The following is a 25,313-nucleotide window of genomic DNA, read 5'->3' as shown; positions in this document are numbered from 1 at the left end:
CCCCTTGGCACTAAATGGGATACGGGTGGCACTGTGGGTTAAACCACAGAGCCTAGGACTTGCCGATCAGAAGGTCGGCGGTTCGAATCCCCGTGATGGGGTGAGCTCCCGTTGCTTGGTCCCTGCTCCTGCCAACCTAGCAGTTTGAAAGCACGTCCAAGTGCAAGTAGATAAATAGGTACCACTCCGGCAGAAAGGTAAACGGCGTTTCCATGAGCTGCTCTGGTTCGCCAGAAGCAGCTTAGTCATGCTGGCCACATGACCCGGAAGCTGTACACCGGCTCCCTCGGCCAATAAAGCGAGATGAGCGCCACAACCTCAGAGTCGTCCATGCCTGGACCTAACGGTATGGAGTCCCTTTACCTTTGCCTTTACCCCTTGGCACTACCAGGATGAAGAAATACTCTCTCACCTGCTTTTCCTCCTCTCCCTGCTTCTTCCCCTCTGCTTGGCTCAGGAGGAAACCTTCGGCCAGGGCCACCGCCTGCGAACTGGTCTCTGGCCCACATTCTCTGACCCAGCTCTCCATCTCCGGAGGGAGGACAGCCAAGAACCGCTCCAGGATCACCAGGTCCAGCATCTGAGCCTTGGTGTGCTTTTCTGGCTTCAGCCACTGGCGGTAAAGGTGGTGGAGGTGGCTGCAGACCTCGCGGGGGCCCTTGGCGTCCAGGTAGCAGAAGCCCCCAGAGCTCCCAGCTCGTATGACATCAGCGTCTCTTCCTGCTTTGAGACCGTCTGGGTCCTCCTTCTCCTGCATCTTTACACCGTAAGCCAAGGCGGCTTCCGGGACGACCAAAAGCTGCGCTTCCTGTATTGCAGGGAGCTTGGATTCCATCTGCCGGCTTTTGTCTTGCTACAGTGGCAAGGAGTTCCTCCGGCTTCAAAGTATGAAAATGCTGGGAGGTATTTAACAAGCAAGGTCGGAGGGTTCTAGAGAGCAATGGGCTGGGGCTACTCCCTGAAAGAAAGGCAAATGAACGTTAAGAGATTTTTTTGGGGGGGCGGTGCTTTAGATGCACCACCCTTTGAAGCCTCCACCTGCTTGATGGTCTCACAATGCAGCTCCCCCTCCTTTATTTATTTATTTATTTATTGTTTGTTTGTTTGTTTGTTTAGTTTCTATACCACCCTATACAGTGGTGCCTCGCAAGACGAAAAGAATCCGTTCCGCGATTCTCTTCGTCTAGCGTTTTTTTCGTCTTGCGAAGCAGCCCCATTAGCGGCTAAGCGGATTAGCGCTATTAGCGGTTTAGCGGCTTAGCGGCTATTAAAGGCTTAGCGGCTTAGCTGCTAAAAGGCTATTAGTGGCTTAGCGGCTTTGAAAAAGGGGGGGAAAGCGGGGGGGGGGGGAATGGCGAGACTCGCAAGACGTTTTCGTCTTGCGAAGCAAGCCCATAGGGAAATTCATCTTGCGAAGCGTATCACAAACGGAAAACCCTTTCGTCTAGCGGGTTTTCCGTCTTGCGAGGCATTCGTCTTGCGGGGCACCACTGTACCTGCAGGTTCACAGGATAAAATCAGATTATAAAACTACAAAATAAAAACAACAACAACCCAACACACACACCCTGTTAAAAACAGTTAAACATTAAGAAAAAATAAAAAGATATAAAAAACAATTTGATAGGTCCCTCCAAAAAAAAAAATCCTGCATATTTTGAATAAACTAAACCATTCAGTATTCTGTGCTTATTTACACTGCTGAATTTATCTTAATGCCACCTGCGTTTTCAAATAAACATAATTTTCCTCCATATATTCAATAAACGTTTTCCAATCTTCTCTAAACACATGTTCTTCTTGTTCTCATATTCTATATGTTAAGTCTGCAAGCTGTGCATATTCCGTCAGTTTAAGTTGCTATTCTTCTTTGGTTGGGCCCTCGCTCGTTTTCCATTTTTGGGCTAGTGAAACATGGGCCGCAATGGTGGCATATATAAATAACCTTTTCCAACACCTGGGAATTTCCATCTGAGTTATCCCCAACAAAAAGGACTCTTTTTTTTAAAAAAAAGTACTTTAAAACCTTTTTTTCCAGTTCATTATGAATTATTTCCCAATACCCTTTTACAGCTCCACCACATATGATAGAATGTACCCTCAGTCTCATGACATCTCCAACACTTATCTGATCCAGTCTTATACATCTTAGCAAGTCTACTCGGAATTAGATACCATTTGTAAATCATTTTCAATGGCCCATCTCTGATTCCCAGCATCTCATATTTGGAGACAAGGGGGCTGGAACATCATGTCTGGTAGCCACTGATAGGCTTAGCTCCTTGAAGGTTTATACTTGTCTTTTAAAGCCGTCCCGGTGGGTGGCTTTCACTGTAGCAGCGAGTTCCATGGTTTAACTCTGCGGATGCGAGATGGAAGGCGGTGGCCTTTTTTCTACCCTGTCCTGAATCTTCCATCCTTCAGCTTCATGGGATGTCAACAAATTCTGGTGCTATGAGAAAGGGAGAAACGTTTTCCTCTGTCCACTTTCTCCATAATTCCCTAAGTTCATAAACTTCTACCCTGATGACTATTTCTCTAAACTAAAAAAAAAGTCCAAAATGCTGCAGGCCCTTTCCTCACAGGGGAGCCTCATTCTGGCTGCCCCTTTTTAAGTTTTTTGATAATATGTGTTTGGATTTTGGATTGGTATCTGTAATTAGAATTTCAATTTTGAGGTAAGGGTCTAGGGTCTAGAGCAGGGGTCAACCAACTTTTTCAGCAGGGGGCCGGTCCACTGTCCCTCAGACCTTGTGGGGGGCCGGACTATATTTTTTGGGGGGAGGGATGAGCGAATTCCTATGCTCCACAAATAAGCCAGAGATGCATTTTAAATAAAAAGACACATTCTACTCATGTAAAAACACACTGATTCCTAGACCGTCCGCGGGCCGGATTGAGAAGGCGATTGGGTCGCATCTGGCCCCTGGGCCTTAGTTTGCCTACCCATGTGTCCAGCCCCTTCCCACAATATCTTACATTGTGTAATGTTTTATTCTGTTTTTATGTATGGTGGAAGCCGCCCAGAACGGCTGGGGGAACTCAGTCAGATGGGCAGGGTACTACTACTACTACTAATTCAATGCATTGCTCAAACACAGGCTCTGTATCCCTTCTGTTGACTGTGCATCCAGCCACCAGCCACATCTATTTTGCTGCTGCTTTTGAGCCTTTTGAGGCATTTCCCATCCTCAACCCAGTTTCTAGAGGAAAAGGAGCGCCTAGCTAGCCATGTGTACATAGCCCAAGGATTTCTCCATCTCCAATGGGAACTTCTCCCCCCCTCCCTCTGTGCACCCCTTTTTTCCCTCTGGGATTTCCCCCTACCAGATTCAGGGAGGAGATTCCCCTTGCCCCGTAGCAGGGCATCATTGCACAGGGCTCCACTAATCCAGAATGTGGCAGCTAGGCTGGTGACTGGGAGCGGCCGCCGAGACCATGTAACACTGGTCTTGAAAGACCTACACTGGTTCCCAGTACGTTTCCGAGCACAGTTCAAAGTGTTGGTGTTGACCTTTAAAGCCCTAAACTGCTTCGGTCCAGTATACCTGAAGGAGCCGGATGCTGACGTCCAGCGCCGAGGGCCTTCTGGCGGTTCCCTCACTGCAAGAAGCAAAGCTACAGGGACCTAGGCAGAGGGCCTTCTCGGTAGTGGTGCCCACCCTGTGGAACGCCCTCCCAGCAGATGTCAAAGAGATAAACAACTACCAGACTTTTAGAAGACATCTGAAGGCAGCCCTGTTCAGGGAAGTTTTTAATGTGTGACATTTTAATGTATTCTTAATCTTTGTTGGACGCTGCCCAGAGGGGCTGGGGAAACCCAGCCAGATGGGTGGGGTACAAATTTATTATTATTATTATTACTATCCAAGTGGGTCAGTTGAATTCAACCCATACGGTGGAAGGGGCTTGGGAGACCACCCAAAACTGTGGTTTTTTTGGGGGGGTGTCAGTGCAAATAGCCTCTGGTTGCAGGGCTGGTTACCCCCTCCCTCCCTCAAGGTCAAGGGAGTGGAGAGGGAAATGCAAAACAGAGGAAGGGGGTGGGAAACCTAGCCTGGGAAACGCCCCCCCTTTCCACCCCAGAGCCTGCCAGGGCTGCTCTGGGAATCCTGGGAGCACCCCCCCTTTTTCTCTCCTATTTTGGAGGTCCTCCAGTTCCTCCCTGAACAGAGAGACAGCATTGCACCTTGAAAGGTCCTTTGCACTTACCAGACGCTCCTCTGCCAGGTATGGGGGGGGCGGGGGGAGCTGGACAGGAGGCCAGCCTCTCTCCTTCCCTGGCACCTCTCTAGGACTGAAGTGCTCTCTCTCGCTCTCTCGCTCTCTTTAACCCTTTGGTATCACGTTGCTCGGTCCCAGCGCCTGCCCACCTAGCAGTTCGAAAGCACCCCCAGGTGCAAGTAGATAAATAGGGACCGCTTACTGGCGGGAAGGTAAACGGCGTTTCCGTGTGCTGCGCTGGCTCGCCAGATGCAGCTTTGTCACGCTGGCCACGTGACCCGGAAGTGTCTGCGGACAGCGCTGGCCCCCGGCCTCTTGAGTGAGATGGGCGCACAACCCCAGAGTCTGTCAAGACTGGCCCGTACGGGCAGGGGTACCTTTACCTTTTATCATCAAAGAGGCTGCTTTCAACAAGGGTTCTTCTTGCAGACAGAGTGTGAGAGACTCTGCACAGGGTGGGGGCGCGAATTGGAGGCGAGCGCCAAGCCCTACAGTAATTGCATTGCAGAGGGCCGGGCTAAATGGCCCTTGGGTGTCCCTTCCAACGCTATGATCCTGTCTTGAGTTCCTTTGTGGGAGCCCTTGCAAATAAAGAGCTCTAATTATGGTAAACGGCCTTATAGGTATATTTTCTCTCTTTCTCCCCCCTTCTCTTCTTCCTGCTTTTATGTCTTTTGGTTCTTTTTAATATTCTTGTTTCGTAGACTAATTTGATTCTGATTGTATTTTATGTCGAAAGTTTTCATATATATATATATATGATATAATATCATATATATATATATATGATATAATGATATGATATAATATTATAATATATATATATATATGAATATTATAATATATATATATGATATAATATTATTATATATATATATATGAAATATAATATAATATAATATAATATTTTATTTATATATATATATATATATATATATATATATATATATATATATATAACAACCTTGATGGCAGAGAGGAGGAATTAAAGAACCTTTTAATGAGGGTGAAAGAGGAGAGTGCAAAATATGGTCTGAAGCTCAACATCAAAAAAACAAAGATCATGGCCACTGGTCCCATCACCTCCTGGCAAATAGAAGGGGAAGAAATGGAGGCAGTGAGAGATTTTACTTTCTTGGGCTCCATGATCACTGCAGATGGTGACAGCAGTCACGAAATTAAAAGACGCCTGCTTCTTGGGAGAAAAGCAATGACCAACCTAGACAGCATCTTAAAAAGCAGAGACATCACCTTGCCGACAAAGGTCCGTATAGTTAAAGTTATGGTTTCCCCAGTAGTGATGTATGGAAGTGAGAGCTGGACCATCAAGAAGGCTGATCGAGGAAGAATTGATGCTTTTGAGTTATGGTGCTGGAGGAGACTCTTGAGAGTCCCATGGACTGCAAGAAGATCAAATGTATCCATTCTTAAGGAAATCAGCCCTGAGTGCTCAGTGGAAGGACAAATCGTGAAGCTGAGGCTCCAATATTTTGGCCACCTCATGAGAAGAGAAGACTCCCAGGAAAAGACCCTGATGTTGGGAAAGATGGAGGGCACAAGGAGAAGGGGACGACAGAGGACAAGATGGTTGGACAGTGTTCTCGAAGCTACAAACATGAGTCTGACCAAACTGTGGGAGGCAGTGGAAGACAGGAGTGCCTGGCGTGCTCTGGTCCATGGGGTCACGAAGAGCTGGACACAACTAAACGACTAAACAACAACAACAACAACAACAACAACAACATATATATATATATATATAGAGAGAGAGAGAGAGAGAGAGAGAGAGAGAGAGGTCCACAGCAAGGATGGCTTGTAAGGAAGAAGACGGCGGGGGTGGGTACGTGGGGCGCCAAAATCTTCCCAGTTTAAGGGTTAAAGCAACAGAGAGGGCCGATCTTTAGAACGGTGGCCCAGAAGAAGAGGAGAAGCCGACTTGCGCCAGTCACTTCCTGACCGCTTTGTCTCCCCAGCGTGGGAAAAAAGCCGGGTATTTTCCCATGCGCGGTGCCACCCTGCCAAGAACCCGGGCTGGCGAAAAGGGCAGGGCAGGGGGGTGGAAGTCGGGGGGGGGGAGGAGCAGGATGGGATGAAGGGGAGTTTCTCACAAAGCATCTTCCTGCTTAGGGCATGCAAAATCTGTGCATGGAAGGAGTGAAAGCCTTTGCAAAACAGGGTCTTCTCCTTGCCACCCCCAATTCAGACAGCTTTGCCTCCAGAAAGGCATTGGAAGCAGAGTGAAATAAAAAAAATTAAGGTCATATATATATATATATATATATATATATATATAAAAAATATAAATGTTCATAAATGTACCAAGCAAACACGTACATAAATATATAAACCACTCGTCTGAAGCAGCACAGGAAAATAGCCCTGAAAGCATTTTGACTCCCAAACTGACCAAATGATTTCTCTGCAAGTTCAAGGAAAATGGAAAAGCCTCCCCATTGTCTTTTCATTCACAAATCCTGTCTTAAGGGTATGTCTGTGTATGAATAGGGTGAGCCTGTGACCTGGCTCAGGAACTAAGTATTTATCATTACAAAAGACTGGCCAGGCTCCCCAGGGTATCCAGTCAAGTAAGCATTAACAGGTAACCTGCCAGACAGGAGGTAAACAACGCACTCAGATTTCTGCTGTAGACTGCCCTTTCTGTGATGTACGTATGATGTGTCTGGGGGTGGTCTTGAGCTACATACCTTCTGTGATGTATGTATGATGTGTCTGGGGGTGGTCTTGGACTCCAGGGCGGTCAATTAAAAATGTCTATATCAGGGCGGACACACCTTTGTTCTGGATCCTCCTCCTCCTCCTGCGTGTGAAGGGGGCACCCTGTTGCAACAGTTCAATAAATATCAGGCTTACGAGCTGTTTTGCTTCTCAATATTCTTTGGTTGGCCTCTGTTATTTTCTCTGACCGATGGAGAACCTGCAAAGGACTCTATAAGGGCTCTTGTGTCCCCCATAACGGAATAAGGGCAGATTTACGTTTATTACAAGAACAAGGAGATGACTGTGGGTCCTGTCAGAGGTAGGAGAGCAAGACTCGGCCAGCCCTGAAGCAGGAAGAGGCCCTGGTGCCACTGAGTTTGCGAGGAGCTGAGGATTGTGGGAAGGAACTGTGCAGAAGATCTTGGGCATGCAGAAGATCTTGGGAGACTCCATAGTCTCTGCCACCAGGGGCTGAAGCCAGAAAGGCTCACCAAAGCTCAGATCCTGGACCTGGTAGTCCTGGAGCAGTTCCTGGCTGTCCTCCCCCCGGAGCTGGGGAGCTGGGTCAGGGAGTGCGGAGCTCCCCTAGGCACCAGGGTGCATCTTTCTTGCGGTGGCTTCATCTGAGATCAGGTGTTCCCTGGAAGTTATTTTGTGCAAAAACTACTACACACTTAAGTGTGGGTGAATAATAATAAAATCTCCCCTTGTCACCCAACTGCCTTTCAGTTGTATTTAATGGATTTTTAATTTTTTATCTTAGTACTGTGGCAAGGCCACCTGGAAGAGTTTTACCTTTATGTTTTCTATATAGTCATGTGTCAGGGAACTGCCATCGGAGAAACAGGAGGTGAAAGGGCTCACAGAGGCTGAGAGAGACTTATCAGCTGAGGAGGGAACCAGCAGGGGGAGAGGAGGAGCTCCAAGGGAAAGTGAGTCGGAGGGAGGGCTCAGAGACACTTCCAGCGAAAACAGTGGGGAGGTTTCAGGACCTCCCATAGGGACACCCACTCCTCGCCGGAAACTGTCACGCCGAGAGTCCAGAAGACGCGTTTCCGTTAAGGAACTTTTATGCTGGAAGAAGTTCCGTAAACGCCCACTGTCTGATTCTACAAGCGACTGACGGAGCCATGCTTAAGGAGCTCCGTCACAGACAGAGGTTTGTGGACTTAGCCAAACTCTGAGGGACTAGGAACTTCACGCACAAGCAGCTCATCATCCCATCACACCATGTATCCTAAGGTTGCTTAAATCATTAAGGCTAGAAGTGCCTCAAATTTCAGGGGTCCAGAGTCTCTCTGCCCTGTTATTGTGCTTGCAGGAAACAATAAATTTGCTGTGTTGGCATTCTTTCTATAGGGAACATTCCCCAGACTGGGGGGGGGGGGGCGTGCTCGGGCTTCAACTGCCAAAGAGCTTTCTTTTCCTCTTTATTGCTGAAAATTAGGGTAAAGGCCTTTGGTGATTTCTTATGCACATATATGGGAAAAGCAGAAGTATTCTTTAGATGGGCATAGGAAGGGCTTTTGTCCCTGCTCATTGGTTTGATTTTGCTGCAGTATATGAATATGTAACGCTTAATGCTGTTTGTAATCAGGTATATAAACCCAAAGCCCTGGGGTCTCTGGAAATCATTCCACTGGGTCTTTATTGCTCAGCAATAAATTTTACTTTCTTTTTCTCCACTTCTGCACCTTGAGCATATTTTGAACGGGTAACAGATATTCCTTATATGCTTGCAACAGTACAGTGGTACCACGGGTTACATACGCTTCAGGTTACATCGTGCAGCAGCGGGAGGTTCCATTAGCTATAGTGGTGCTTCAGGTTAAGAACAGATTCAGGTTAAGAACGGACCTCCAGAACGAATTAAGTACTTAACCTGAGGTACCACTGTATTTCTAGTGACCTTCTCAGACTCCTTAGCCAAAAAGGAATGGGAACCATGCGCTATTTCTGTCCGGAAAATTCTGCAGTTCCTCGGATCCACAACCCACCTGAGTAACGGCAGGGAATACAAGACCTGCTATAAGCTAAACATGTTTAATGGCACATTGCCTGGGGAGGGAGAAGAGAAAGCTGTAATTTTCACCAAATTTGTTGTGTTTTGATAAGTAAAATAGAAACTAAGCAGAGAATTAAGGCACAAGGGAACAAGTAAGTTGACCAGTGACCTTTCACAAGTGGTCAGGACTTAGCAAGACACAGAACATACATTAATGCCTAGGAGATATTATTACACATCCAAAGTAAATAAATATCAGCCACACTCTCACTTGTGAAAGGAGGCTGATCTCCATCAAGGCCCATCAGCATCAACTTATTTCTAAATTGATACTGACAGAAGGGCTTCCTGCCACCCAAACTTTTTACTGAGGAAGGAAAGAAGGAAGTATATTTCCACAGTAGGGCTTTAGAGCTGCTGAGCACTGAAAAGATTATGTTGTAATGTAATTTGTTAAAATTGCTTAATAAACAATATTTGAAAAAGGGGGGGAAAGATTATATTGCTACCAGCACCCGTAATTCAAAATAAAAACAATCCTAGAAGTTTAAAATAAATAAAACATAAGGTTCATCGCAGCACATGACAGGATTTGATTTCCCTGCATTATTTCAATTTACGTTCAGAATCATAGGTAGAGTTGGAAGGGATCCAAAGGTCATCTAGTCCAACCCCCTGCAATGGTAGGGATGAGTAATAAAAATAGAAAAGTCGGGAGGGAGAGTGTGGAGTGCAAGGAAGTCTAACAAGGTTCTGGTTTTCTCATGACTCGGTTCAATGTTTTGTTTTGTTTTTGAAATATCAAAATGTCAAATTCTTGTGGGTTTTTTTTAATGCTACACTGGTGCCCTGAGCACATGCTCAGTCTGCTTATGGGATAATGCAGCCCTGCTACAGAGTGAATTCTCTAACGAGGGATGATTTCTCACTAAATCTAACAAATCGTATTCTTGTGCAAATTCCCGAGGGGGTGCAAAACTGGCGCGGCGCCAGAATCCACATCAACGCTCCAAGACGTGATGGTCAAGTCTTCCCCTCTGTGAATTTGCTGGTGTCTCTTCAGTGTACACTTATCAAAAAATCTCTTTTCGCACTCCATGCACTGATGCGGTTTTTCTCCTGAATGGATCTTCTGGTGCCTGGTGAGATTCTTTCTCTGGCTGAAGTTTTTCCCACACTCTGCGCACCGATATGGCTTCTCCTCCGTGTGAACTCTTTGATGGGAACTCAGGCTTGAGCTTTGGCTGAAGCTCTTTCTGCACTCCAAGCACTGATATGGCTTCTCGCCAGTGTGGGTTCTCTGGTGTATGAGAAGGTGGTGCTTATCGTAAAAGCTCTTGCTGCACTCCAAGCAGCCATAGGGTTTCTGTCCCGTATGGGTTCTCTGATGAGAAGCAAGGTTCGTATGATGCCTGAAGTCTTTCCCGCACTCCGGGCAGCTGTAGGGTTTCTCCCCGGTGTGCATTCTTTGGTGTACAAGGAGGTGCGATTTGTCGTAAAATCTCTTGCTGCATTCGGAACAGTTATAGGGTCTCTCCCCGGCGTGGATTCTCTGATGTGAAGTAAGATTGGAACTTCGATGGAAACACTTCCCGCACACGGAGCATTTATACGGTTTCTCCCCCGTGTGGATTCCTTCGTGGGAAGTAAGTTGTGACCGTCGAATGAAGCTCTTGCCACATGCCAAACATTTGTGTGGCTTATCCCTTGAGTGAATCAACTGATGGAGATTGAAGACGGATTTATCGCAAAAGCTCCGACTGCATATTGAGCACTTATATGGTTTCTCCCCAGTGTGTTTTCTCAGGTGGGAAGTGAGGTTCGTGCTCCTGTTAAAACTCTTCCCACACTCCAAACACTGATACGGCCTTTCCCCTGTGTGGATTCTCTGATGGGAAGTAAAGTTTGCGCTCTCCCTGAAACTCTTCCCGCAGTCCAGGCATTTATAGGGTTTCTCTCCCGTGTGGATTCTCTGATGGGAAGTAAGGTTTGAGCTCCTGTTAAAGCTCTTTCCGCACTCCAGACATTTGTAGGGTTTCTCTCCCATGTGGATTCTCCTGTGAGCATTAAGGTCCGATTTCTGGCTGAAGATTTTCCCACACACTAGGCAGACGTTCCTTTCCTTTCCTTTTGGTTGAACTAGCATTTCACAGAAGTCGCCCTCCAGCCAGTGTGTCTTCTTCCCCATCTCTGTTGGGTTTCCCTCCTGCTTTGTTGGTTCCTCTTGATTCCCGACGTTCTCTTCCATCTCTTGAAACTTGTTCCTCTCCAATGATGGCACCATGCATGGTCCATCATCTTTCTGATTGTCCCACCTATCACCTGCTGGAATAGAGATAGAAATCTGGTTAACAGTGGGGAAAGCCGCCTTTAATCAATGCCCACCCAGTTCAGTGCTATTGCAGGTTGGAGCTGATGGGAGTTGTAGTCCAACAAAATCTGGAGGGCACCAGGCTGGCTGGTGAAGGCCAAGTTATAGCTTAGCCATCTTCCCAGAATTTTACATTTTTACTCAAACGTAAGATGAGTGCAGCTGGATCAGACCTATGGACCATCTAATCCAGGATCCTGTTCTCACAGGGACCAGCCAAATGCCTGTAGGAAACCAGAGAGCAGGATCTGATCATTCTCCTGGTTCCATAGATGTGTGAGGAGGCACACATCTAAATTGAATCTCCTGGCATTCAGCTTCACTGCATGCCCACATGTTCTGGTGTCAGGAAAGAGGGAGAAAAGCTTTCCTCTATTGGCCTAGTATACCTGAAGGAGCTTCTCCACCCACATCGTTCAGCCTGGACACTGAGGTCCAGCTCCGAGGGCCTTCTGGTGGTTTCCTCCCTGCGAGATGTGAGGTTACAGGGAACCAGGCAGAGGGCCTTTTGAGTGGTGGTGCCTGCCCTGTGGAACGCCCTCCCACCAGATGTCAAGGAACTAAACAAGGATCTGACTTTTAGAAGACATCTGAAGGCAGCCCTGTTTAGGGAAGCTTTAAATGTTTTATTATGTTTTTATATATTTTGATGATCTCCTTCTACTGGTCAACAATAGAAAGTGTCCTTTCATACTGCAACACGGTGTGGTACGCTGGTTTGACATCAACTGATAGGAAGTGCCTACAGAGGGTGGTGAATACAGCACAAGATATTATGGGCTGTCCCGTGAATCCGCTGGATGAAATAGCGGAAGAACGTTGCCTCAGGAGAGTGAGGAAAATTCTCAGGGCTGATTCACACCCTGGCCGGCACTTTCTTGATCTCCTGCCCTCAGGCAAAACATATAGAAGCATGATTAGTCGCACCAACAGGGTAAAGAACAGCTTCTGTCCGTGGGCTGTTAGGCTGCTGAATGAAAAGATAACAACAGGGCAACTGACTTTCGGTTTTGGTGGGTGTGCGTCAGTAAACGAGGGGAATTAAGACTGAGAGAGCTGAGTGGGGGGTGCTCGTGTAATCTCACTGTATACAAGTTGTACAAGTGACAATAAAGTATTTCACTATGTGCTGGAAGCAGCCCAGAGTGGCTGGGGAAACCTAGCCAGATGGGTGGGGTATAAATAATAAAATTATGATTATGATTATACTTTCCCCATGGCATGTATAATCTTGTAAACTTCTATCATGTTTCTTCTTGGTCGCCTTTTCTCTAAATTAAAAAATCCCCAATGTTGCCACCTTTACATACAGAATCATAGGATCTTAAGAGTTGGAAGGGATCTCTGAGGGTCATCTAGTCCAACCCCGTGCAATGCAGGAAACTCAGCTCAAGCATCCATGACAGATGATCATCCAACCTCTGCTTAGAAACCGCCAAGGAAGGAGAGTCCGCTCCACCCCACTGACCCACTTGGTCACCCTTTTTCTGAACCTAACTGTCTCGACTCAAGAGCAGAGAGGGGAGTCCTACCAAGAGAGGCCACGCTCCTGGAGTTCTCCAGCATGACTTCCCTGTGGAGGGCTTTCTGTCCGGCCCCTAGCAGCGCCCACTCCTCGTTGGTGAAATAGACAGCCACTTCCTCGAAGGTCACCACGGCTGGATCCTGAAAGGAGGAAGAGGAAACATCTGCTGTAAAAACCAGAGAAGACCAGGAAGTGTGTTCAGGTCCTCGACTCACAAGAACCCCCCGAGAAGATGTTTGCAATGGAGCAAGCGAGCTCTTCCCAGCAGAACCCAGAACTTCAGCTGATAAAATGAGCAAGAGCTCACAGCCTCGGTCTGACGATGGGCCAAAAGCTTTATTAACTTTGGCCAACTCGAGGTTTGTTATTGTTTGAGGGCAATCTAAGCCTCTAGCATTCTGTTCTCACAGGGGCCCACCAGAAGGGACTAAACGATGGAGGTGGAGACACCTTCATCAGGTATACTGGACCGAGGCTGTTTAGGGCTTTCAAGCCAGCACCAACACTTTGAATTGTGCTCAGAAACATACTGGGAGCCAATGTAGGTCTTTCAGGACCGGTGTTATATGGTCTCGGCGGCCGCCCCCAGTCCCTAGTCCAGCTGCCGCGTTCTGGATTAGCTGCAGTTTCCGAGTCACCTTCAAAGGTAGCCCCACGTAGAGTGCATTACAGTAGTCCAAGTGGGAGATAACTAGTCAGTCTGTCAGTCAGTTTTATTGCACATAGCCAAAGGCTGCCGCAATGTACACAGAATCATTTAACAGTTAAAAAAGAAAATATACTGGATTGATACAAAAAACTTTAAAACATTATATTATCAAGACATTACCTACTCTAAACAGAGCTATAAAAGTACCTTAATATACAAGTTAAGACATTAAACAATAAATTTTATAAGCTAAAATTATCACATGGCCACTAATATATTAAAAAAGAATGTTAATTAATACAACGTGCAATTATATTCGGAGTTTGGTGATAAAGATAGAATATAGCTTGATGTAGATAGGGTCAAATAAATTCATCTCCTTTACAGTTGGCTATATAATTTTCTCTAATTTTCCTAGTGGCAGTTGCAAAAGTGCTACACGCCAGGTCACATACTTATTTGTGTCTGCATAAGGTCCTCTACTTCAGGACATCCCCTAATGCAAACACGTTCGTTGGGAGATAACTAGAGCATATACCATTCTGGAGAGACAGTCTGGCGAGACTCCTGATCAAAGAGTTTTGTGTTTTGTTTTGTTTTTCCTATATATGTACATACATAAACAAGCAAAACTGTTTGATCAGGCGTGTAACTCTAAGAAGTTAACTCTCCTGAATCGAAACTTCTTAAGGGGGGAGGTATGTGACGTTAACATATAAGAGTGCTGGAGGTGAAATAGTTAAACAAGTTACCCAATCAACCTGGGGGGGTGGAGTCAGAGGGACTATAAAACCAGCTCTGGGAGGGGCAAAAGAGGAGTTCGTTGGGAGTTGGGTGATTGGCTGGAGTGGGAGTGAATTGGGATAGAGTCTGGGGGTAGGTTGAGTTAGCATAGCGAAATAAGCTGAGTCAGGAACAGTTAGGGGCTAGGAAGACAAGTAAATATCTGAGAGGTGGTTTAGTGAGTGAGAGCAGGTAGCGGAAGTTCTAGGACTGGATAGGCACCCTATGATTGTAATTGACTGATACCGTTTATGAAGCCACACGCTTGTTAAACCACAATGAATAAACAGAAGTTTATGTTCCAATTTAACCCTGACTGGACTCATTTTTGTACCAGGTAGGGCCTGGGTGGTGGCAGCGAGAAATATAGTGGTGGCACAGGGATCAATAGATGGTGAAATGTCCGGGGACCCTGTGTGATCGCCACAGTAAAGCGGAGACAGCGGCGGGATTCGATAAGCCTAAGAGCCTGTGAGGGGAAGCAATACGCCTGGAGAGGGGAAAGTAGTCTCAACAGCCCCCTCCATTTACAGCACCATGGAGATATGGAGCTCAGCCCCTCCAATCTTGAGGGGGTCGAGGAGACCTGGCGGCAAGTCATACGGGGCCATGGGCAGTCTCCTGACCCAGCACAGCCTGGTGGAATGTTGCCCTGGGCAATGCAGCGGCCACATAGACCAGTGCAGCCTGGCAGGCAAATGTCTCATCGGGAGAAGGCCCGGGCAGCTTCCTCCCGACGCAGCAATCGTCACACATGCAATACGCATGCTGCTGTTGCTTCTTCGGGGCACCTGGTTAGCCGCTGTCTAGGACTTGTTCTCCTCGTGTGGTCCTCTCCCTACCTGAGCAGTAGGTCCAGCAGCCATTTCCGACCCGCCGTAAAGACATGTTTTCAAGAGCATCAGTGACGTCGTCTCGTTCTCTGTGAGATGGTGGTGGGAAGAAACATTGAAATTGTTGTGAAGCACCCTGAGATCTACAGGTGAAAGGTAGTATACAAATTTAATAATTTTTAAAAATTGTGCGTTAATGAACTCTGCATAAGGCTGGATACAATATAAAGTCATACTTTGGGTTACAGCTGCTTCAGGTTGCATTTTTTCGGCTTACAGACTGCCGAAACCCAGAAGTGGGTTACTTCTGGGTTTTGGCGGTTGCGCGTTTGCAGAAGCTCTAAACTGCGCCTTGCGCATGCGCCGAAGTGCCGAATCACAACCCGTGCATGTTCAGATGCGGGTTGCGAATGCTGCAGGTTGCGAATCTGCATCCCGCACGCATCACGTTCGCAACCCGAACGTCCACTGTAATATAAATAATATAAATATAAAATTATTATTTATTATTTATGTCCTGCCCAACTGGATGGGTTTCCCCAGCCACTCTGGGAGGCTCCCAACAAAATATTAAAAACAAAAAAAAAACATAATAGATAGTGTGTAAAATGTGCAGGGGTAAGCAAGGATAATAATAAAAGAATCAATTGAATAACTATTAAATTACAACAACACAACAAGATGAAAGAAGTAAAAAATATTGAGATCACACATGGGTGAAGGGGAGTGGGAGGGTATAGGGGAATTTATAAAAAATTCTAATATAATATTTCTAATTGCTTTGTATTTATATACAGCAAAGGGAACTCTATAGCAATTAGGTATATTTTAATTTAGTCAGCTATATAATAGGCTTACCTTACAAAACGAATATGGATTTTGAATTTGAATTTTGTAATTCTTTTTTGGTTTTGGAATAAAGTTGTTTTGTTTTAAAAAAAGATAGGTAAATTGGAAAAAAAAAAGATAAAATAAATAAACAGCTCATTATGTTCCGGGCGCCCACAGAAGGAGAGACCCGGTGGTCTTGGAGCTGTTCGTGTAGGAATTTCTCCTGGGAACATGTAGAATCGTAGAATTATAGAGCTGGAAGGGCCCCAGTCATCTAGTCCAACCCCCTTGCAATGCAGGAACCACAACTTCACACAATTCCAACAACTTAGGAAGAAAGGAATCCTCTCTTACCCAGCACAACGCCCCGACTTCGAATCTCCTGGGCGACGCCAACAGAGAACAGCTTCTGAGAGGGATTGTGTGGGTCGTTCTCCAACTCGGAGGAACCAGCGGCGACCCCCAGGAGTGGGCCTTGCACCTGAAAAAGCAGCAGGGATCCCATGGAGGGAACAGGTTAAGAGGAACAATCCATGTGGGGGGGGGTCGTCAAGAAAGGAACCGAAAAAAGCCAGTATCACAATGCCGTCATACAGCTCTATGGCATGATTGCATTCGGAATTCTGTGGATAGTTCTGGTCGCCTCGCCTAGGAAAGGATACTGTCGAGTTGGAAGAGGTTCAGAAAAGGATCAAGGTGATGGGGGAAACCCCCCCCCCCCACGGGGAAGGCTGCAGATTCTGGAGCTTTTTAGTTTAGCAACAAGGCAAGTAAGGGGCAACATGGTATATGTTTCTAAAATCATGCAATGGCATTAATAATAATAATAATAATAATAATAATAATAATAATAATAATAATTTATTTATATCCCACCATCCCCAGCTGAAGCCAGGCTCAGAGTGGCTAACAACAGTAAAAATAACACAGTTTACATAAAATCACAATCATTTAATTGAAATACATTCTAAAATCAATTCAGAGTCAAATTAATGGCAACCATTGGGCGAGAGTTCTGTGAGGATTACCAAAGGAGGGGGTCAGGCTGTGCCTTGGCCAAAGGCCTGGTGGAACAGCTCTGTCTTGCAGGCCCTGCGGAAAGATGTCAAGTCCCGCAGGGCCCTAGTCTCTTGTGACAGAGCGTTCCACCAGATCGGAGCCACGGCTGAAAAAGCCCTGGCTCTGGTTGAGGCCAGCCTAACCTCCCTGTGGCCTGGGACCTCCAAGATGTTTTTGTTTGAAGACCGTAAGGTCCTCCGTGGGACATACTAGGAGAGGCGGTCCCATAGGTACGAGGGTCCTAGGTCATATAGGGCTTTAAAATGGGAAGGGACCGTTTATTTCTCCCTCTCTCTTAACGCTAGAAGTCGTGGACACCCCAGGAAGCTGAACGTTGGAAGATTCAGGACAGATGAAACGAAGGACTTTGTCACGCAGTATGAAGCTAAACTATGAAGGAGCGTCTCCACCTCCATCGTTCAGCTGGGCATGTCGGAATATAATCTTCTTGCATGCATTTTCCAACTCTCCAAACTACTTGGATGAAAATACTCTCACCTGTTTCTCCTCTTCCTGCTTCTTCCCCTCCTCCTGGCTCAGGAGGAAACCTTCTGCCAGGGCCACCGCCTGGGAGCTGGTCTCCGCTCCGCACTCCCTGACCCAGCTCTCCATCTCCGGGGGGAGGACAGCCAGGAACTGCTCCAGGATCACCAGGTCCAGTATCTGGGCCTTGGTGAGCCTTTCTGGCTTCAGCCACTGGCGGCAAAGGTCATGGAGTAGGCTGCAAACCTCTCGGGGCCCCTCGGCCTCCTGGTAGCAGAATTCCCTGAACCGCTGGCGCCAAAGGTCTGAGCTGGTATCCGCCTCATCCGGGATCTTCTGCACAGTCCCTTCCCAGCATCTCCCACTGCATCCAGACTGCATGGGGTGAGGGTCTTTTTCTGCTTGCTCCCCTGCCCGGCTGGGCACTTCCATTGTGGAACTGAAGGAAGAGGCAATGTCTCAGTCCCACAAGGGCATTTTCTGCTGCCAATCTGAGCTTCTCCTACAGGAAAGAAAGCAAACCCCCCAAAGAATCAGGAAAGGCCACAGGCCAGGTGATTTTGCACCGTTCTCTTCCCCTAGAAGCATTTACCTATTGCTCTCTTCTCACCACAGGGACGCAGGTGGCGCAGTGGTGTAAACTACTGAGCCTAGGGCTTGCCGATCAGAAGGTCAGTGGTTTGAATGCCCACAATGGGGTGAGCTCCCGTTGCTCAGTCCTTGCTCCTGCCAACCTAGCAGTTCGAAATGGTCTCCATCACTTTCCACTTTGTGGAGTCAAAACATACACAGTCATGTGAAAGACAACAATCCCATGACTGCAATCACGGAGCAGGAATTCTAACAGAGCTCCCATTGCTTGGTCCCTGCTCCTGCCAACCTAGCAGTTCGAAAGCACGTCAAAGTGCAAGTAGATAAATAGGAAGGTGGGAAGGTAAACGGCATTTCCATGCACTGCTCTGGTTCGCCAGAAGCGGCTTAGTTATGCTGGCCACATGACCCAGAAGCTGCCTGCGGACACTGGGTGTGAACATGACAGCTAAAAATGTGAATTTATTTAAAGATAATTATGAAAAAACTTGGACAGAAGTGAAAAAAGATCTGGAGATTTGGTCAAATCTGAAGCTTTCCTTGTTAGGTCGAATTGCAGTTATAAAAATGAATGTATTGCCAAGAATGTTGTTTTTGTTTCAAGCATTACAAATTATGGACAAAATGGATTGTTTCAAGAAGTGGCAGAAAGATATATCTAAATTTGTCTGGCAGGGCAAGAAGCCCAGAATAAAATTCAAGATATTAACGGACTCAAAGGAAAGAGGGGGGTTTGCCCTGCCAGACTTTAAATTGTACTATGAAGCGGCAGCTTTCTGCTGGCTAAAAGAATGGCTGCTTCTTGAAAATACAGACATTTTGGATTTGGAAGGATTTAATAATATTTTTGGGTGGCATGCATATTTGTGGTATGACAAGGTTAAAGCGCATAAAAGTTTCAAAAATCATATTGTCAGAAAAGCACTATTAAATGTCTGGGTTAGATATAAGGACTTGCTGGAAAATAAGACTCCAAGATGGCTATCACCAATGGAAGCTAAGGCTGTTAAAAAGCTAAATATGGAGTCGAAATGGCCAAGATATTGGGAAATCTTGGAAAAGGAAGGGGACAAATTGAGATTGCAGAGTTTTGAAAAACTAAAAGGGAAGGTGAGAGATTGGTTACATTACCATCAAATAAACGAAGTGTTTAAATTAGACAGTAAAATAGGCTTCCAGGTGGAAAAATCAAAATTAGAGACTGAACTGTTAGAATCCAGTACTAAGAATTTGTCAAAAATGTATGATCTGCTGCTGAAATGGAATACACAAGATGAAATGGTAAAATCAAGTATGATTAAATGGGCTCAGGACATTGGTCATAACATCATGTTTGCTGATTGGGAAAAGTTGTGGACCACCGGGTTGAAGTTTACGGCGTGTAATGCCTTAAGAGAAAATATAATGAAAATGATTTATAGGTGGTACATAACCCCAGTCAAGCTTGCAAAGATCTACCATGTGCCTGACAATAAATGTTGGAAATGTAAAGAAAAGGAAGGTACATTTTTTCACCTCTGGTGGACGTGCCCGAAGATTAAGGCATTCTGGGAAATGATTTACAATGAACTGAAAAAGGTATTTAAATATACTTTCCCCAAGAAACCAGAGGCCTTTCTCTTGGGTATTGTCGGCCAGGGGGTGTTAAAGACAGATACAACTTTCTTTATGTATGCTACAACAGCAGCTAGAATACTTATTGCAAAGTACTGGAAGACACAGGATCTACCCACACTGGAAGAATGGCAGATGAAGGTGATGGACTATATGGGTTTGGCAGAAATGACGAGCAGAATCCGAAACCAGGGAAGAGAAGCGGCGGAAGAAGAATGGAAAAAGTTCAAGGACTATTTAAAGAAATATTACAAAATTAATGACAGTTAAAATGATGTTGGATTAAAATAAATGGTTACTATTAGTATTGGTTAAGACATAGAGAATAAGGATGATTAACATAAATCTATAGTAAAATAAGGGAAGATTCGCTGAATAATTGTAAGAACTTGGAATACAGAAACGGGAAGCAAGAGGAAGTCGAGGAAGTAAGGTTTAAGAAATTAGGATATGAAATGGTATTTGTTTTTTGTTCTGTTATTGTTTGTGGTTTGTTTTTGTATGTGTTGTTTGTGTTAATATAAAAATTGTTTAATAAAAAATATTATATATAAAAAAAAGAAGCTGCCTGCGGACAAATGCTGGCTCCTTCGGCCTATAGAGCTAGATGAGCGCCGCAAACCCAGAGTTGTCTGCAACTGGACCTAATGGTCAGGGGTACCTTTCCTCTTCTCACCAGATGTGTTTTCTTCAGTGTATACGTATATTTTAAAAATAAAATAAACCCAGCCAGTTGGGCGGGGTATGAATAAATTATTATTATCATCATCATCATCATTATCATCTCTTCATTCTAAGGTCCCGGGGCAGGTTCCAACATTAAAGCACAATATTGAGAACAGTTTTAAAGCCAGGTCCCTGAAATCAGACCAGACCAGACCATGTCAAAACGCACACAGGGTCCAGGAACTCTGTAAATTCCCAGAGGAACCACAGAATGATTTTGTTGTTGTTGTTTAGTCGTTTAGTCATGTCCGACTCTCCCCATGGACCAGAGCACACCAGGCACCTCTGTCCTCCACTACTTCCCGCAGTTTGGTCAAACTCATGCTGGTAACCTCGAAAACACTATCCAACCATCTCGTCCTCTGTTGCCCCCTTCTCCTTGTGCCCTCCATCTTTCCCAACATCAGGGTCTTTTCCAGGGAGTCTTCTCTTCTCATGAGGTGACCAAAGTATTGGAGCCTCAGCTTCAGGATCTGTCCTTCCAGTGAGCACTCAGGGCTGATTTCCTTAAGAATGGATGCGTTTGATCTTCTTGCAGTCCATGGGACTCTCAAGAGTCTCCTCCAGCACCATAATTCAAAAGCATCAATTCTTCGGCGATCAGCCTTCTTTATGGTCCAGCTCTCACTTCCATACATCACTACTGGGAAAACCATGGCTTTAACTATACGGACCTTTGTTGGCAAGGTGACGTCTCTACTTCTCAAGATGCTGTCTAGGCCTGTCATTGCCCTCTAGGAAACCAACACCTGGGAAGTGGAGTTTGGATGGTGGTGGGATCCTCCTGCCCTCTCCACATCCCCCCCCCCCCGTTCTCTGAGAGCATCAAGAGCCTTTCAGGGGCTTCTGTGGACCAGCTGAACCTTTCTGCATTTAAAACCCCAGAACCATAAAATAAAAAATATTTAAATATCAGTTGCATGGGGGGGCAGACTGCTAGCTACTGACCAGGACATTCCTCCCGCCTCCCCCCCCCCCGGACTGGCAGCGGCTCTCCCCCTGCCCTGCACATAGCTGGGCCTTTGCTCAGAGTCTTGCCCCCTCCCCAAACTTTTAGCAGGAAGGGAATCCTGGAAACCCTATTGCGTCCTGTGCAGCCGTGGCTCGCCCCCGCCCCAACTGCATGCATGCAATTGCGTGCGTGCACCCACCCATGCATGGACCCCCCCCCCATCACGTCTCCTTACCTCTCAGCAAAAACCTCCTCCCTCCACCGTCCCAAAATTGGAGGAGGAAGTGGCTCCCCGACCCGCAGACAGGGGCCTCTCTAGGAATGCAAAACTAGCCAGTCTCTCTCTGTCTTTCTGCATATATTTTTTTTTAAAGGCCACCAGGAGTCGTCGTGGGGATTGGAGAGGTTTCGGGGAAGGTGGGGCTTTGCATTGCATTGCATTGCAACCCTCCCTCTTCAAGACAGGCTGCCTCCTCCACAGGGTTGTTGTTTTCGCCTTTGCGCACCGTTATGTTCCCGGGAGCCACGCAGAGGGGAAATGTGGGTTGAAATGGCAAGCGGCCTTCAATGCTCCTGTGCTTGTTCCGTTTGGGAACATGGACTCCCACCCCGCCTCCCAAAATCCAGAAGGGGTCGTAGAAAAACAAGCAAGATTTCTGGGTTGCCAGAGCCCCCCTTCTCATGCAGGGGAAGCCCCCAACTCACTGAGGGTTGAGAACCATCGGCTACCCTCACCTGGTTCAGCCGGCCCATTTCCCAAGATGTGGCTGCTTCTGACTGTCTCTAGGAGCTACAGGTGTGAGCCATAGGAGCCGACTCCCAGGGGGCTTTGGCCCCCCCCCAGTGAAATATTTGAGGGGGCCAGCCCTCCCAGCAAGCTAATAGGCTTTGCCATTCAAATGGTATGCACTGTGTCATGTGACCAATATTTTATTCAAGTTGACGTCCCTGGTGAGAGAGCTGAGTGTTGGTTGGGGACCAGAAGGGGCCTGATGTGCCCCTTGCCCATCAGATGTCAAGGAAATAAACAAAGACCTGACTTTTAGAAGACATCTGAAGGCAGCCCTGTGGAGGGAAGTTTTAAATGTGTGATCCTTTATTATACTTTTCTTGGAAGCCACCCAGAGTGGCTGGGGCAACCCAGGCTGTTGGGGTGGGCACAAATTTTATCATCATCATTATCATCATAAGCATATTTGGGTTGCCCCTTTGTGAACGTTTTCCAACTCTCCTCTGCCCCAGGGAAGGCAAGGTCAACTAGTTTCGTGTCTCATCCACCCACACCCAATAACAATACAATTATTATTATTATTATTATTAATAATAATACTGCGCCCATCTGGCTGGGTTTCCCCAGCCACTCTGGGCGGCTCCCAAAGGTAAAGGATGCCTGACAGTTAAGTCCAGTCGCAAATGACTCTGGGGTTGCGGCGCTCATCTCGCTTTACTGGCCGAAGGAGGCGGTGTTCGTCTGCAGACAGTTTTTACAGGTTATGTGACCAGCATGACTAAGCCGCTTCTGGTGAAACCAGAGCAGTGCACAGAAAAACACCATTTACCTTCCCGCCGGAGTGGTACCTATTTATCTACTTGCACTTTGACGTGCTTTCGAACTGCTAGATTGGCAGGAGCAGGGACTGAGCAATGGGAGCTCACCCCATCATGGGGATTTGAACCGCAGACCTTCCTATCGGCAAGCCCTAGGCTCATTTGTTTAGCAGCTCCCAACAGAATATTAAAAACATGATAAAACATCAAACATTAAAAACTTCCCTAAACAGGACTGCCTTCAGATGTCTTCCCAAAGTCAGATAGTTGCTTATCTCCTTGACATCTGATGGGAGGGTGTTCCACAGGGAGGGGGCCACCACCGAGAAGGCCCTCTGTCTGGTTCCCTGTAACCTCACTTCTCACAGGGAGGGAACCGCCAGAAGGCACTCGGAGTTGGACCTCAGTGTCCAGGCTGAATGATGGGGGTGGAGACGCTCCTTCAGGTATACTGGACTGAGGCTGTTTAAGGCATTAAAGTTCAGCACCAACACTTTGAATTGTGCTTGGAAACGTCCTGGGAGCCAATGCAGATCTCTCAGGATCGGTGTTATATGGTCTCGGCAGCCGCTCCCAGTCACCAGTCCAGCTGCCGCATTCTGGATTAGTTGTAGTTTCCAAGTCACCTTCAAAGGTAGAGCGCATTGCAGTAGTCCAAACATGTCTCTCCCTTATCGGTCTCTACTGGCACAACAAGCACTGTGACCTCTGAATAGCTCAACTTCATTCCCAAAGGCACAGTCCTCCACTGTCTCCCAAGGGAGATGAATGCAGACCAGTAATAAACATGTTAGTTTTTGAATTGCCACAAGACTCCTTGTTATAGATGTATGAAGGTTATCTAGCCCGCGGTGAGGGATAACTGAGCACATTGGGCAAAGGCCAAAAAGATGTTATTGACACTCCCAACTCCCTTCAGCCTTTGTTACCAAAGTCGCTTTAAAAATGCAGACGGAGCCCAGAGAGGAATTCTGATTAACACTGTACTGAGTCAAACTGAGCAAAAACAGCATATCATTTAAGGAGAAAAGGAACAAGGGAAGTTTGAAGTTTTGTTTTTTTTAGGTCAGGCCTCGTACATAGGAGGAAGACATTCAACTAAACACAGAAAGGGAAAACTGCCTCAGATTATACAGCCAGTGTCTCTGACTTGATATAAGATACAGCAGAATTGTAGCTAGGGTCAGGAAATGAATGTCATTCTTGATATCTGTTTCCCAAAGTGTTCATAATTAATAAATGCATATGACTCATACAAAAAGTTAATAACTACACAACCAATCAGAGGATGTGTTACCTCAGTGAAGATCATGCAATACTATCTGGTCTCTAAGCAGCAGCACCACCCCTCTTAGCTAATGTACTAACATTAGCAGAATTAGCCCTTACGTGGCAAACTGTATGATCCCTGCTGCTGCACTGCCAATACCCCTGACCACTGGGCATGCTGTGACTGGGGTGGGGAGGGGAGATGTACTCCCCTCCCCACCCCAACGGCAACGTCTTTGTGGGGGACGGGACAAAGTTAAATTACAGCGAGCAAAGCGAACACAACATTGCTAACAAAATATTTGTAACATATCCAAGACAAATTACAGCCACCACAAATACTGCTCTACTTTACATGAGGAGGCGAGAGGAGAATTGGGAGGTCAGAATTCTATGGCAGAGTTTTGCGAACATAATCGGGGTGTCGGGGTGGGGGCTTCGTAAGCCGTCTAAATCCAACCCCCTTGCTCGAGGCAAGACATCTTGAGCCAGGGCACACCCCCCCCCAAAAAAAATATTGGGTGAACTGGACTTTGCTGGCAGGCCTCAGGTCCAATCTTCCATGTCCTAGATAGCAGGGCTTGGAAATTCTCCAGAGCCGTTTCCAGAGGAGACTATGAGTGAGGCTTTGGAGCTGTGAACCACGTTCCTAGGCCCACAAAGGGGCACCATTGCAGACACCAGCCCCATAGCCTTTGGCCTCCCAGCCTGACAACTCCATTGACTTCCAAGCATTTTGCCATCGGTCATCTGCTGTGCTTCAGACCAACTCAATCTGTGTATGTGGAGAAGCTAGCCTTAAATCTCTTAGCCACCAGCAGGCCTGCCCTTCTAGACATTGCCTACTCTGTTTCTAATAATACCCCATCCTGTGTTAGTAAGACCTCCATCTCTTCAAGTGTGGCAGCAGCTACCCTTGGGAACTCCCTGCCTATTGATATCAGGCAGGACACTTCACTGCACACCGCCCATAGCTACCAGGGAAACCCAGCCAGATGGGCGGGGTATAAATAAGACAATTATTATTATTATTACTCTTTTTGATGCCTGCTAAAAATGTTTCTGTTTGTTGTTGTTGTTGTTGTTTAGTCGTTTAGTCGTGTCCGACTCTTCGTGACCCCATGGACCAGAG

The 25,313-nt window shown here is 46.5% G+C and overlaps 1 protein-coding gene and 1 pseudogene across 1 annotated transcript in view; one reads left to right on the top strand and one right to left on the bottom strand.

Annotated features, from left to right (window-relative positions):
• LOC128409498 (zinc finger protein 420-like) overlaps nucleotides 1-21,705 on the bottom strand; it is a 46,062-nt pseudogene extending 24,357 nt beyond the window's left edge.
• The window catches only part of LOC128409384 (zinc finger protein 470-like), a 420,794-nt gene that overhangs the window by 192,266 nt on the left and 203,215 nt on the right, over nucleotides 1-25,313 (top strand). The gene's annotated exons all lie outside the window — the stretch shown is intronic.

This window comes from Podarcis raffonei, chromosome 2, assembly GCF_027172205.1.
Source record: "Podarcis raffonei isolate rPodRaf1 chromosome 2, rPodRaf1.pri, whole genome shotgun sequence".
Lineage (NCBI taxonomy): Eukaryota > Metazoa > Chordata > Lepidosauria > Squamata > Lacertidae > Podarcis > Podarcis raffonei.
The sequence above is the reverse complement of the archived record's forward strand: the minus strand, read 5'-3'. Positions and strand labels throughout refer to the sequence as shown.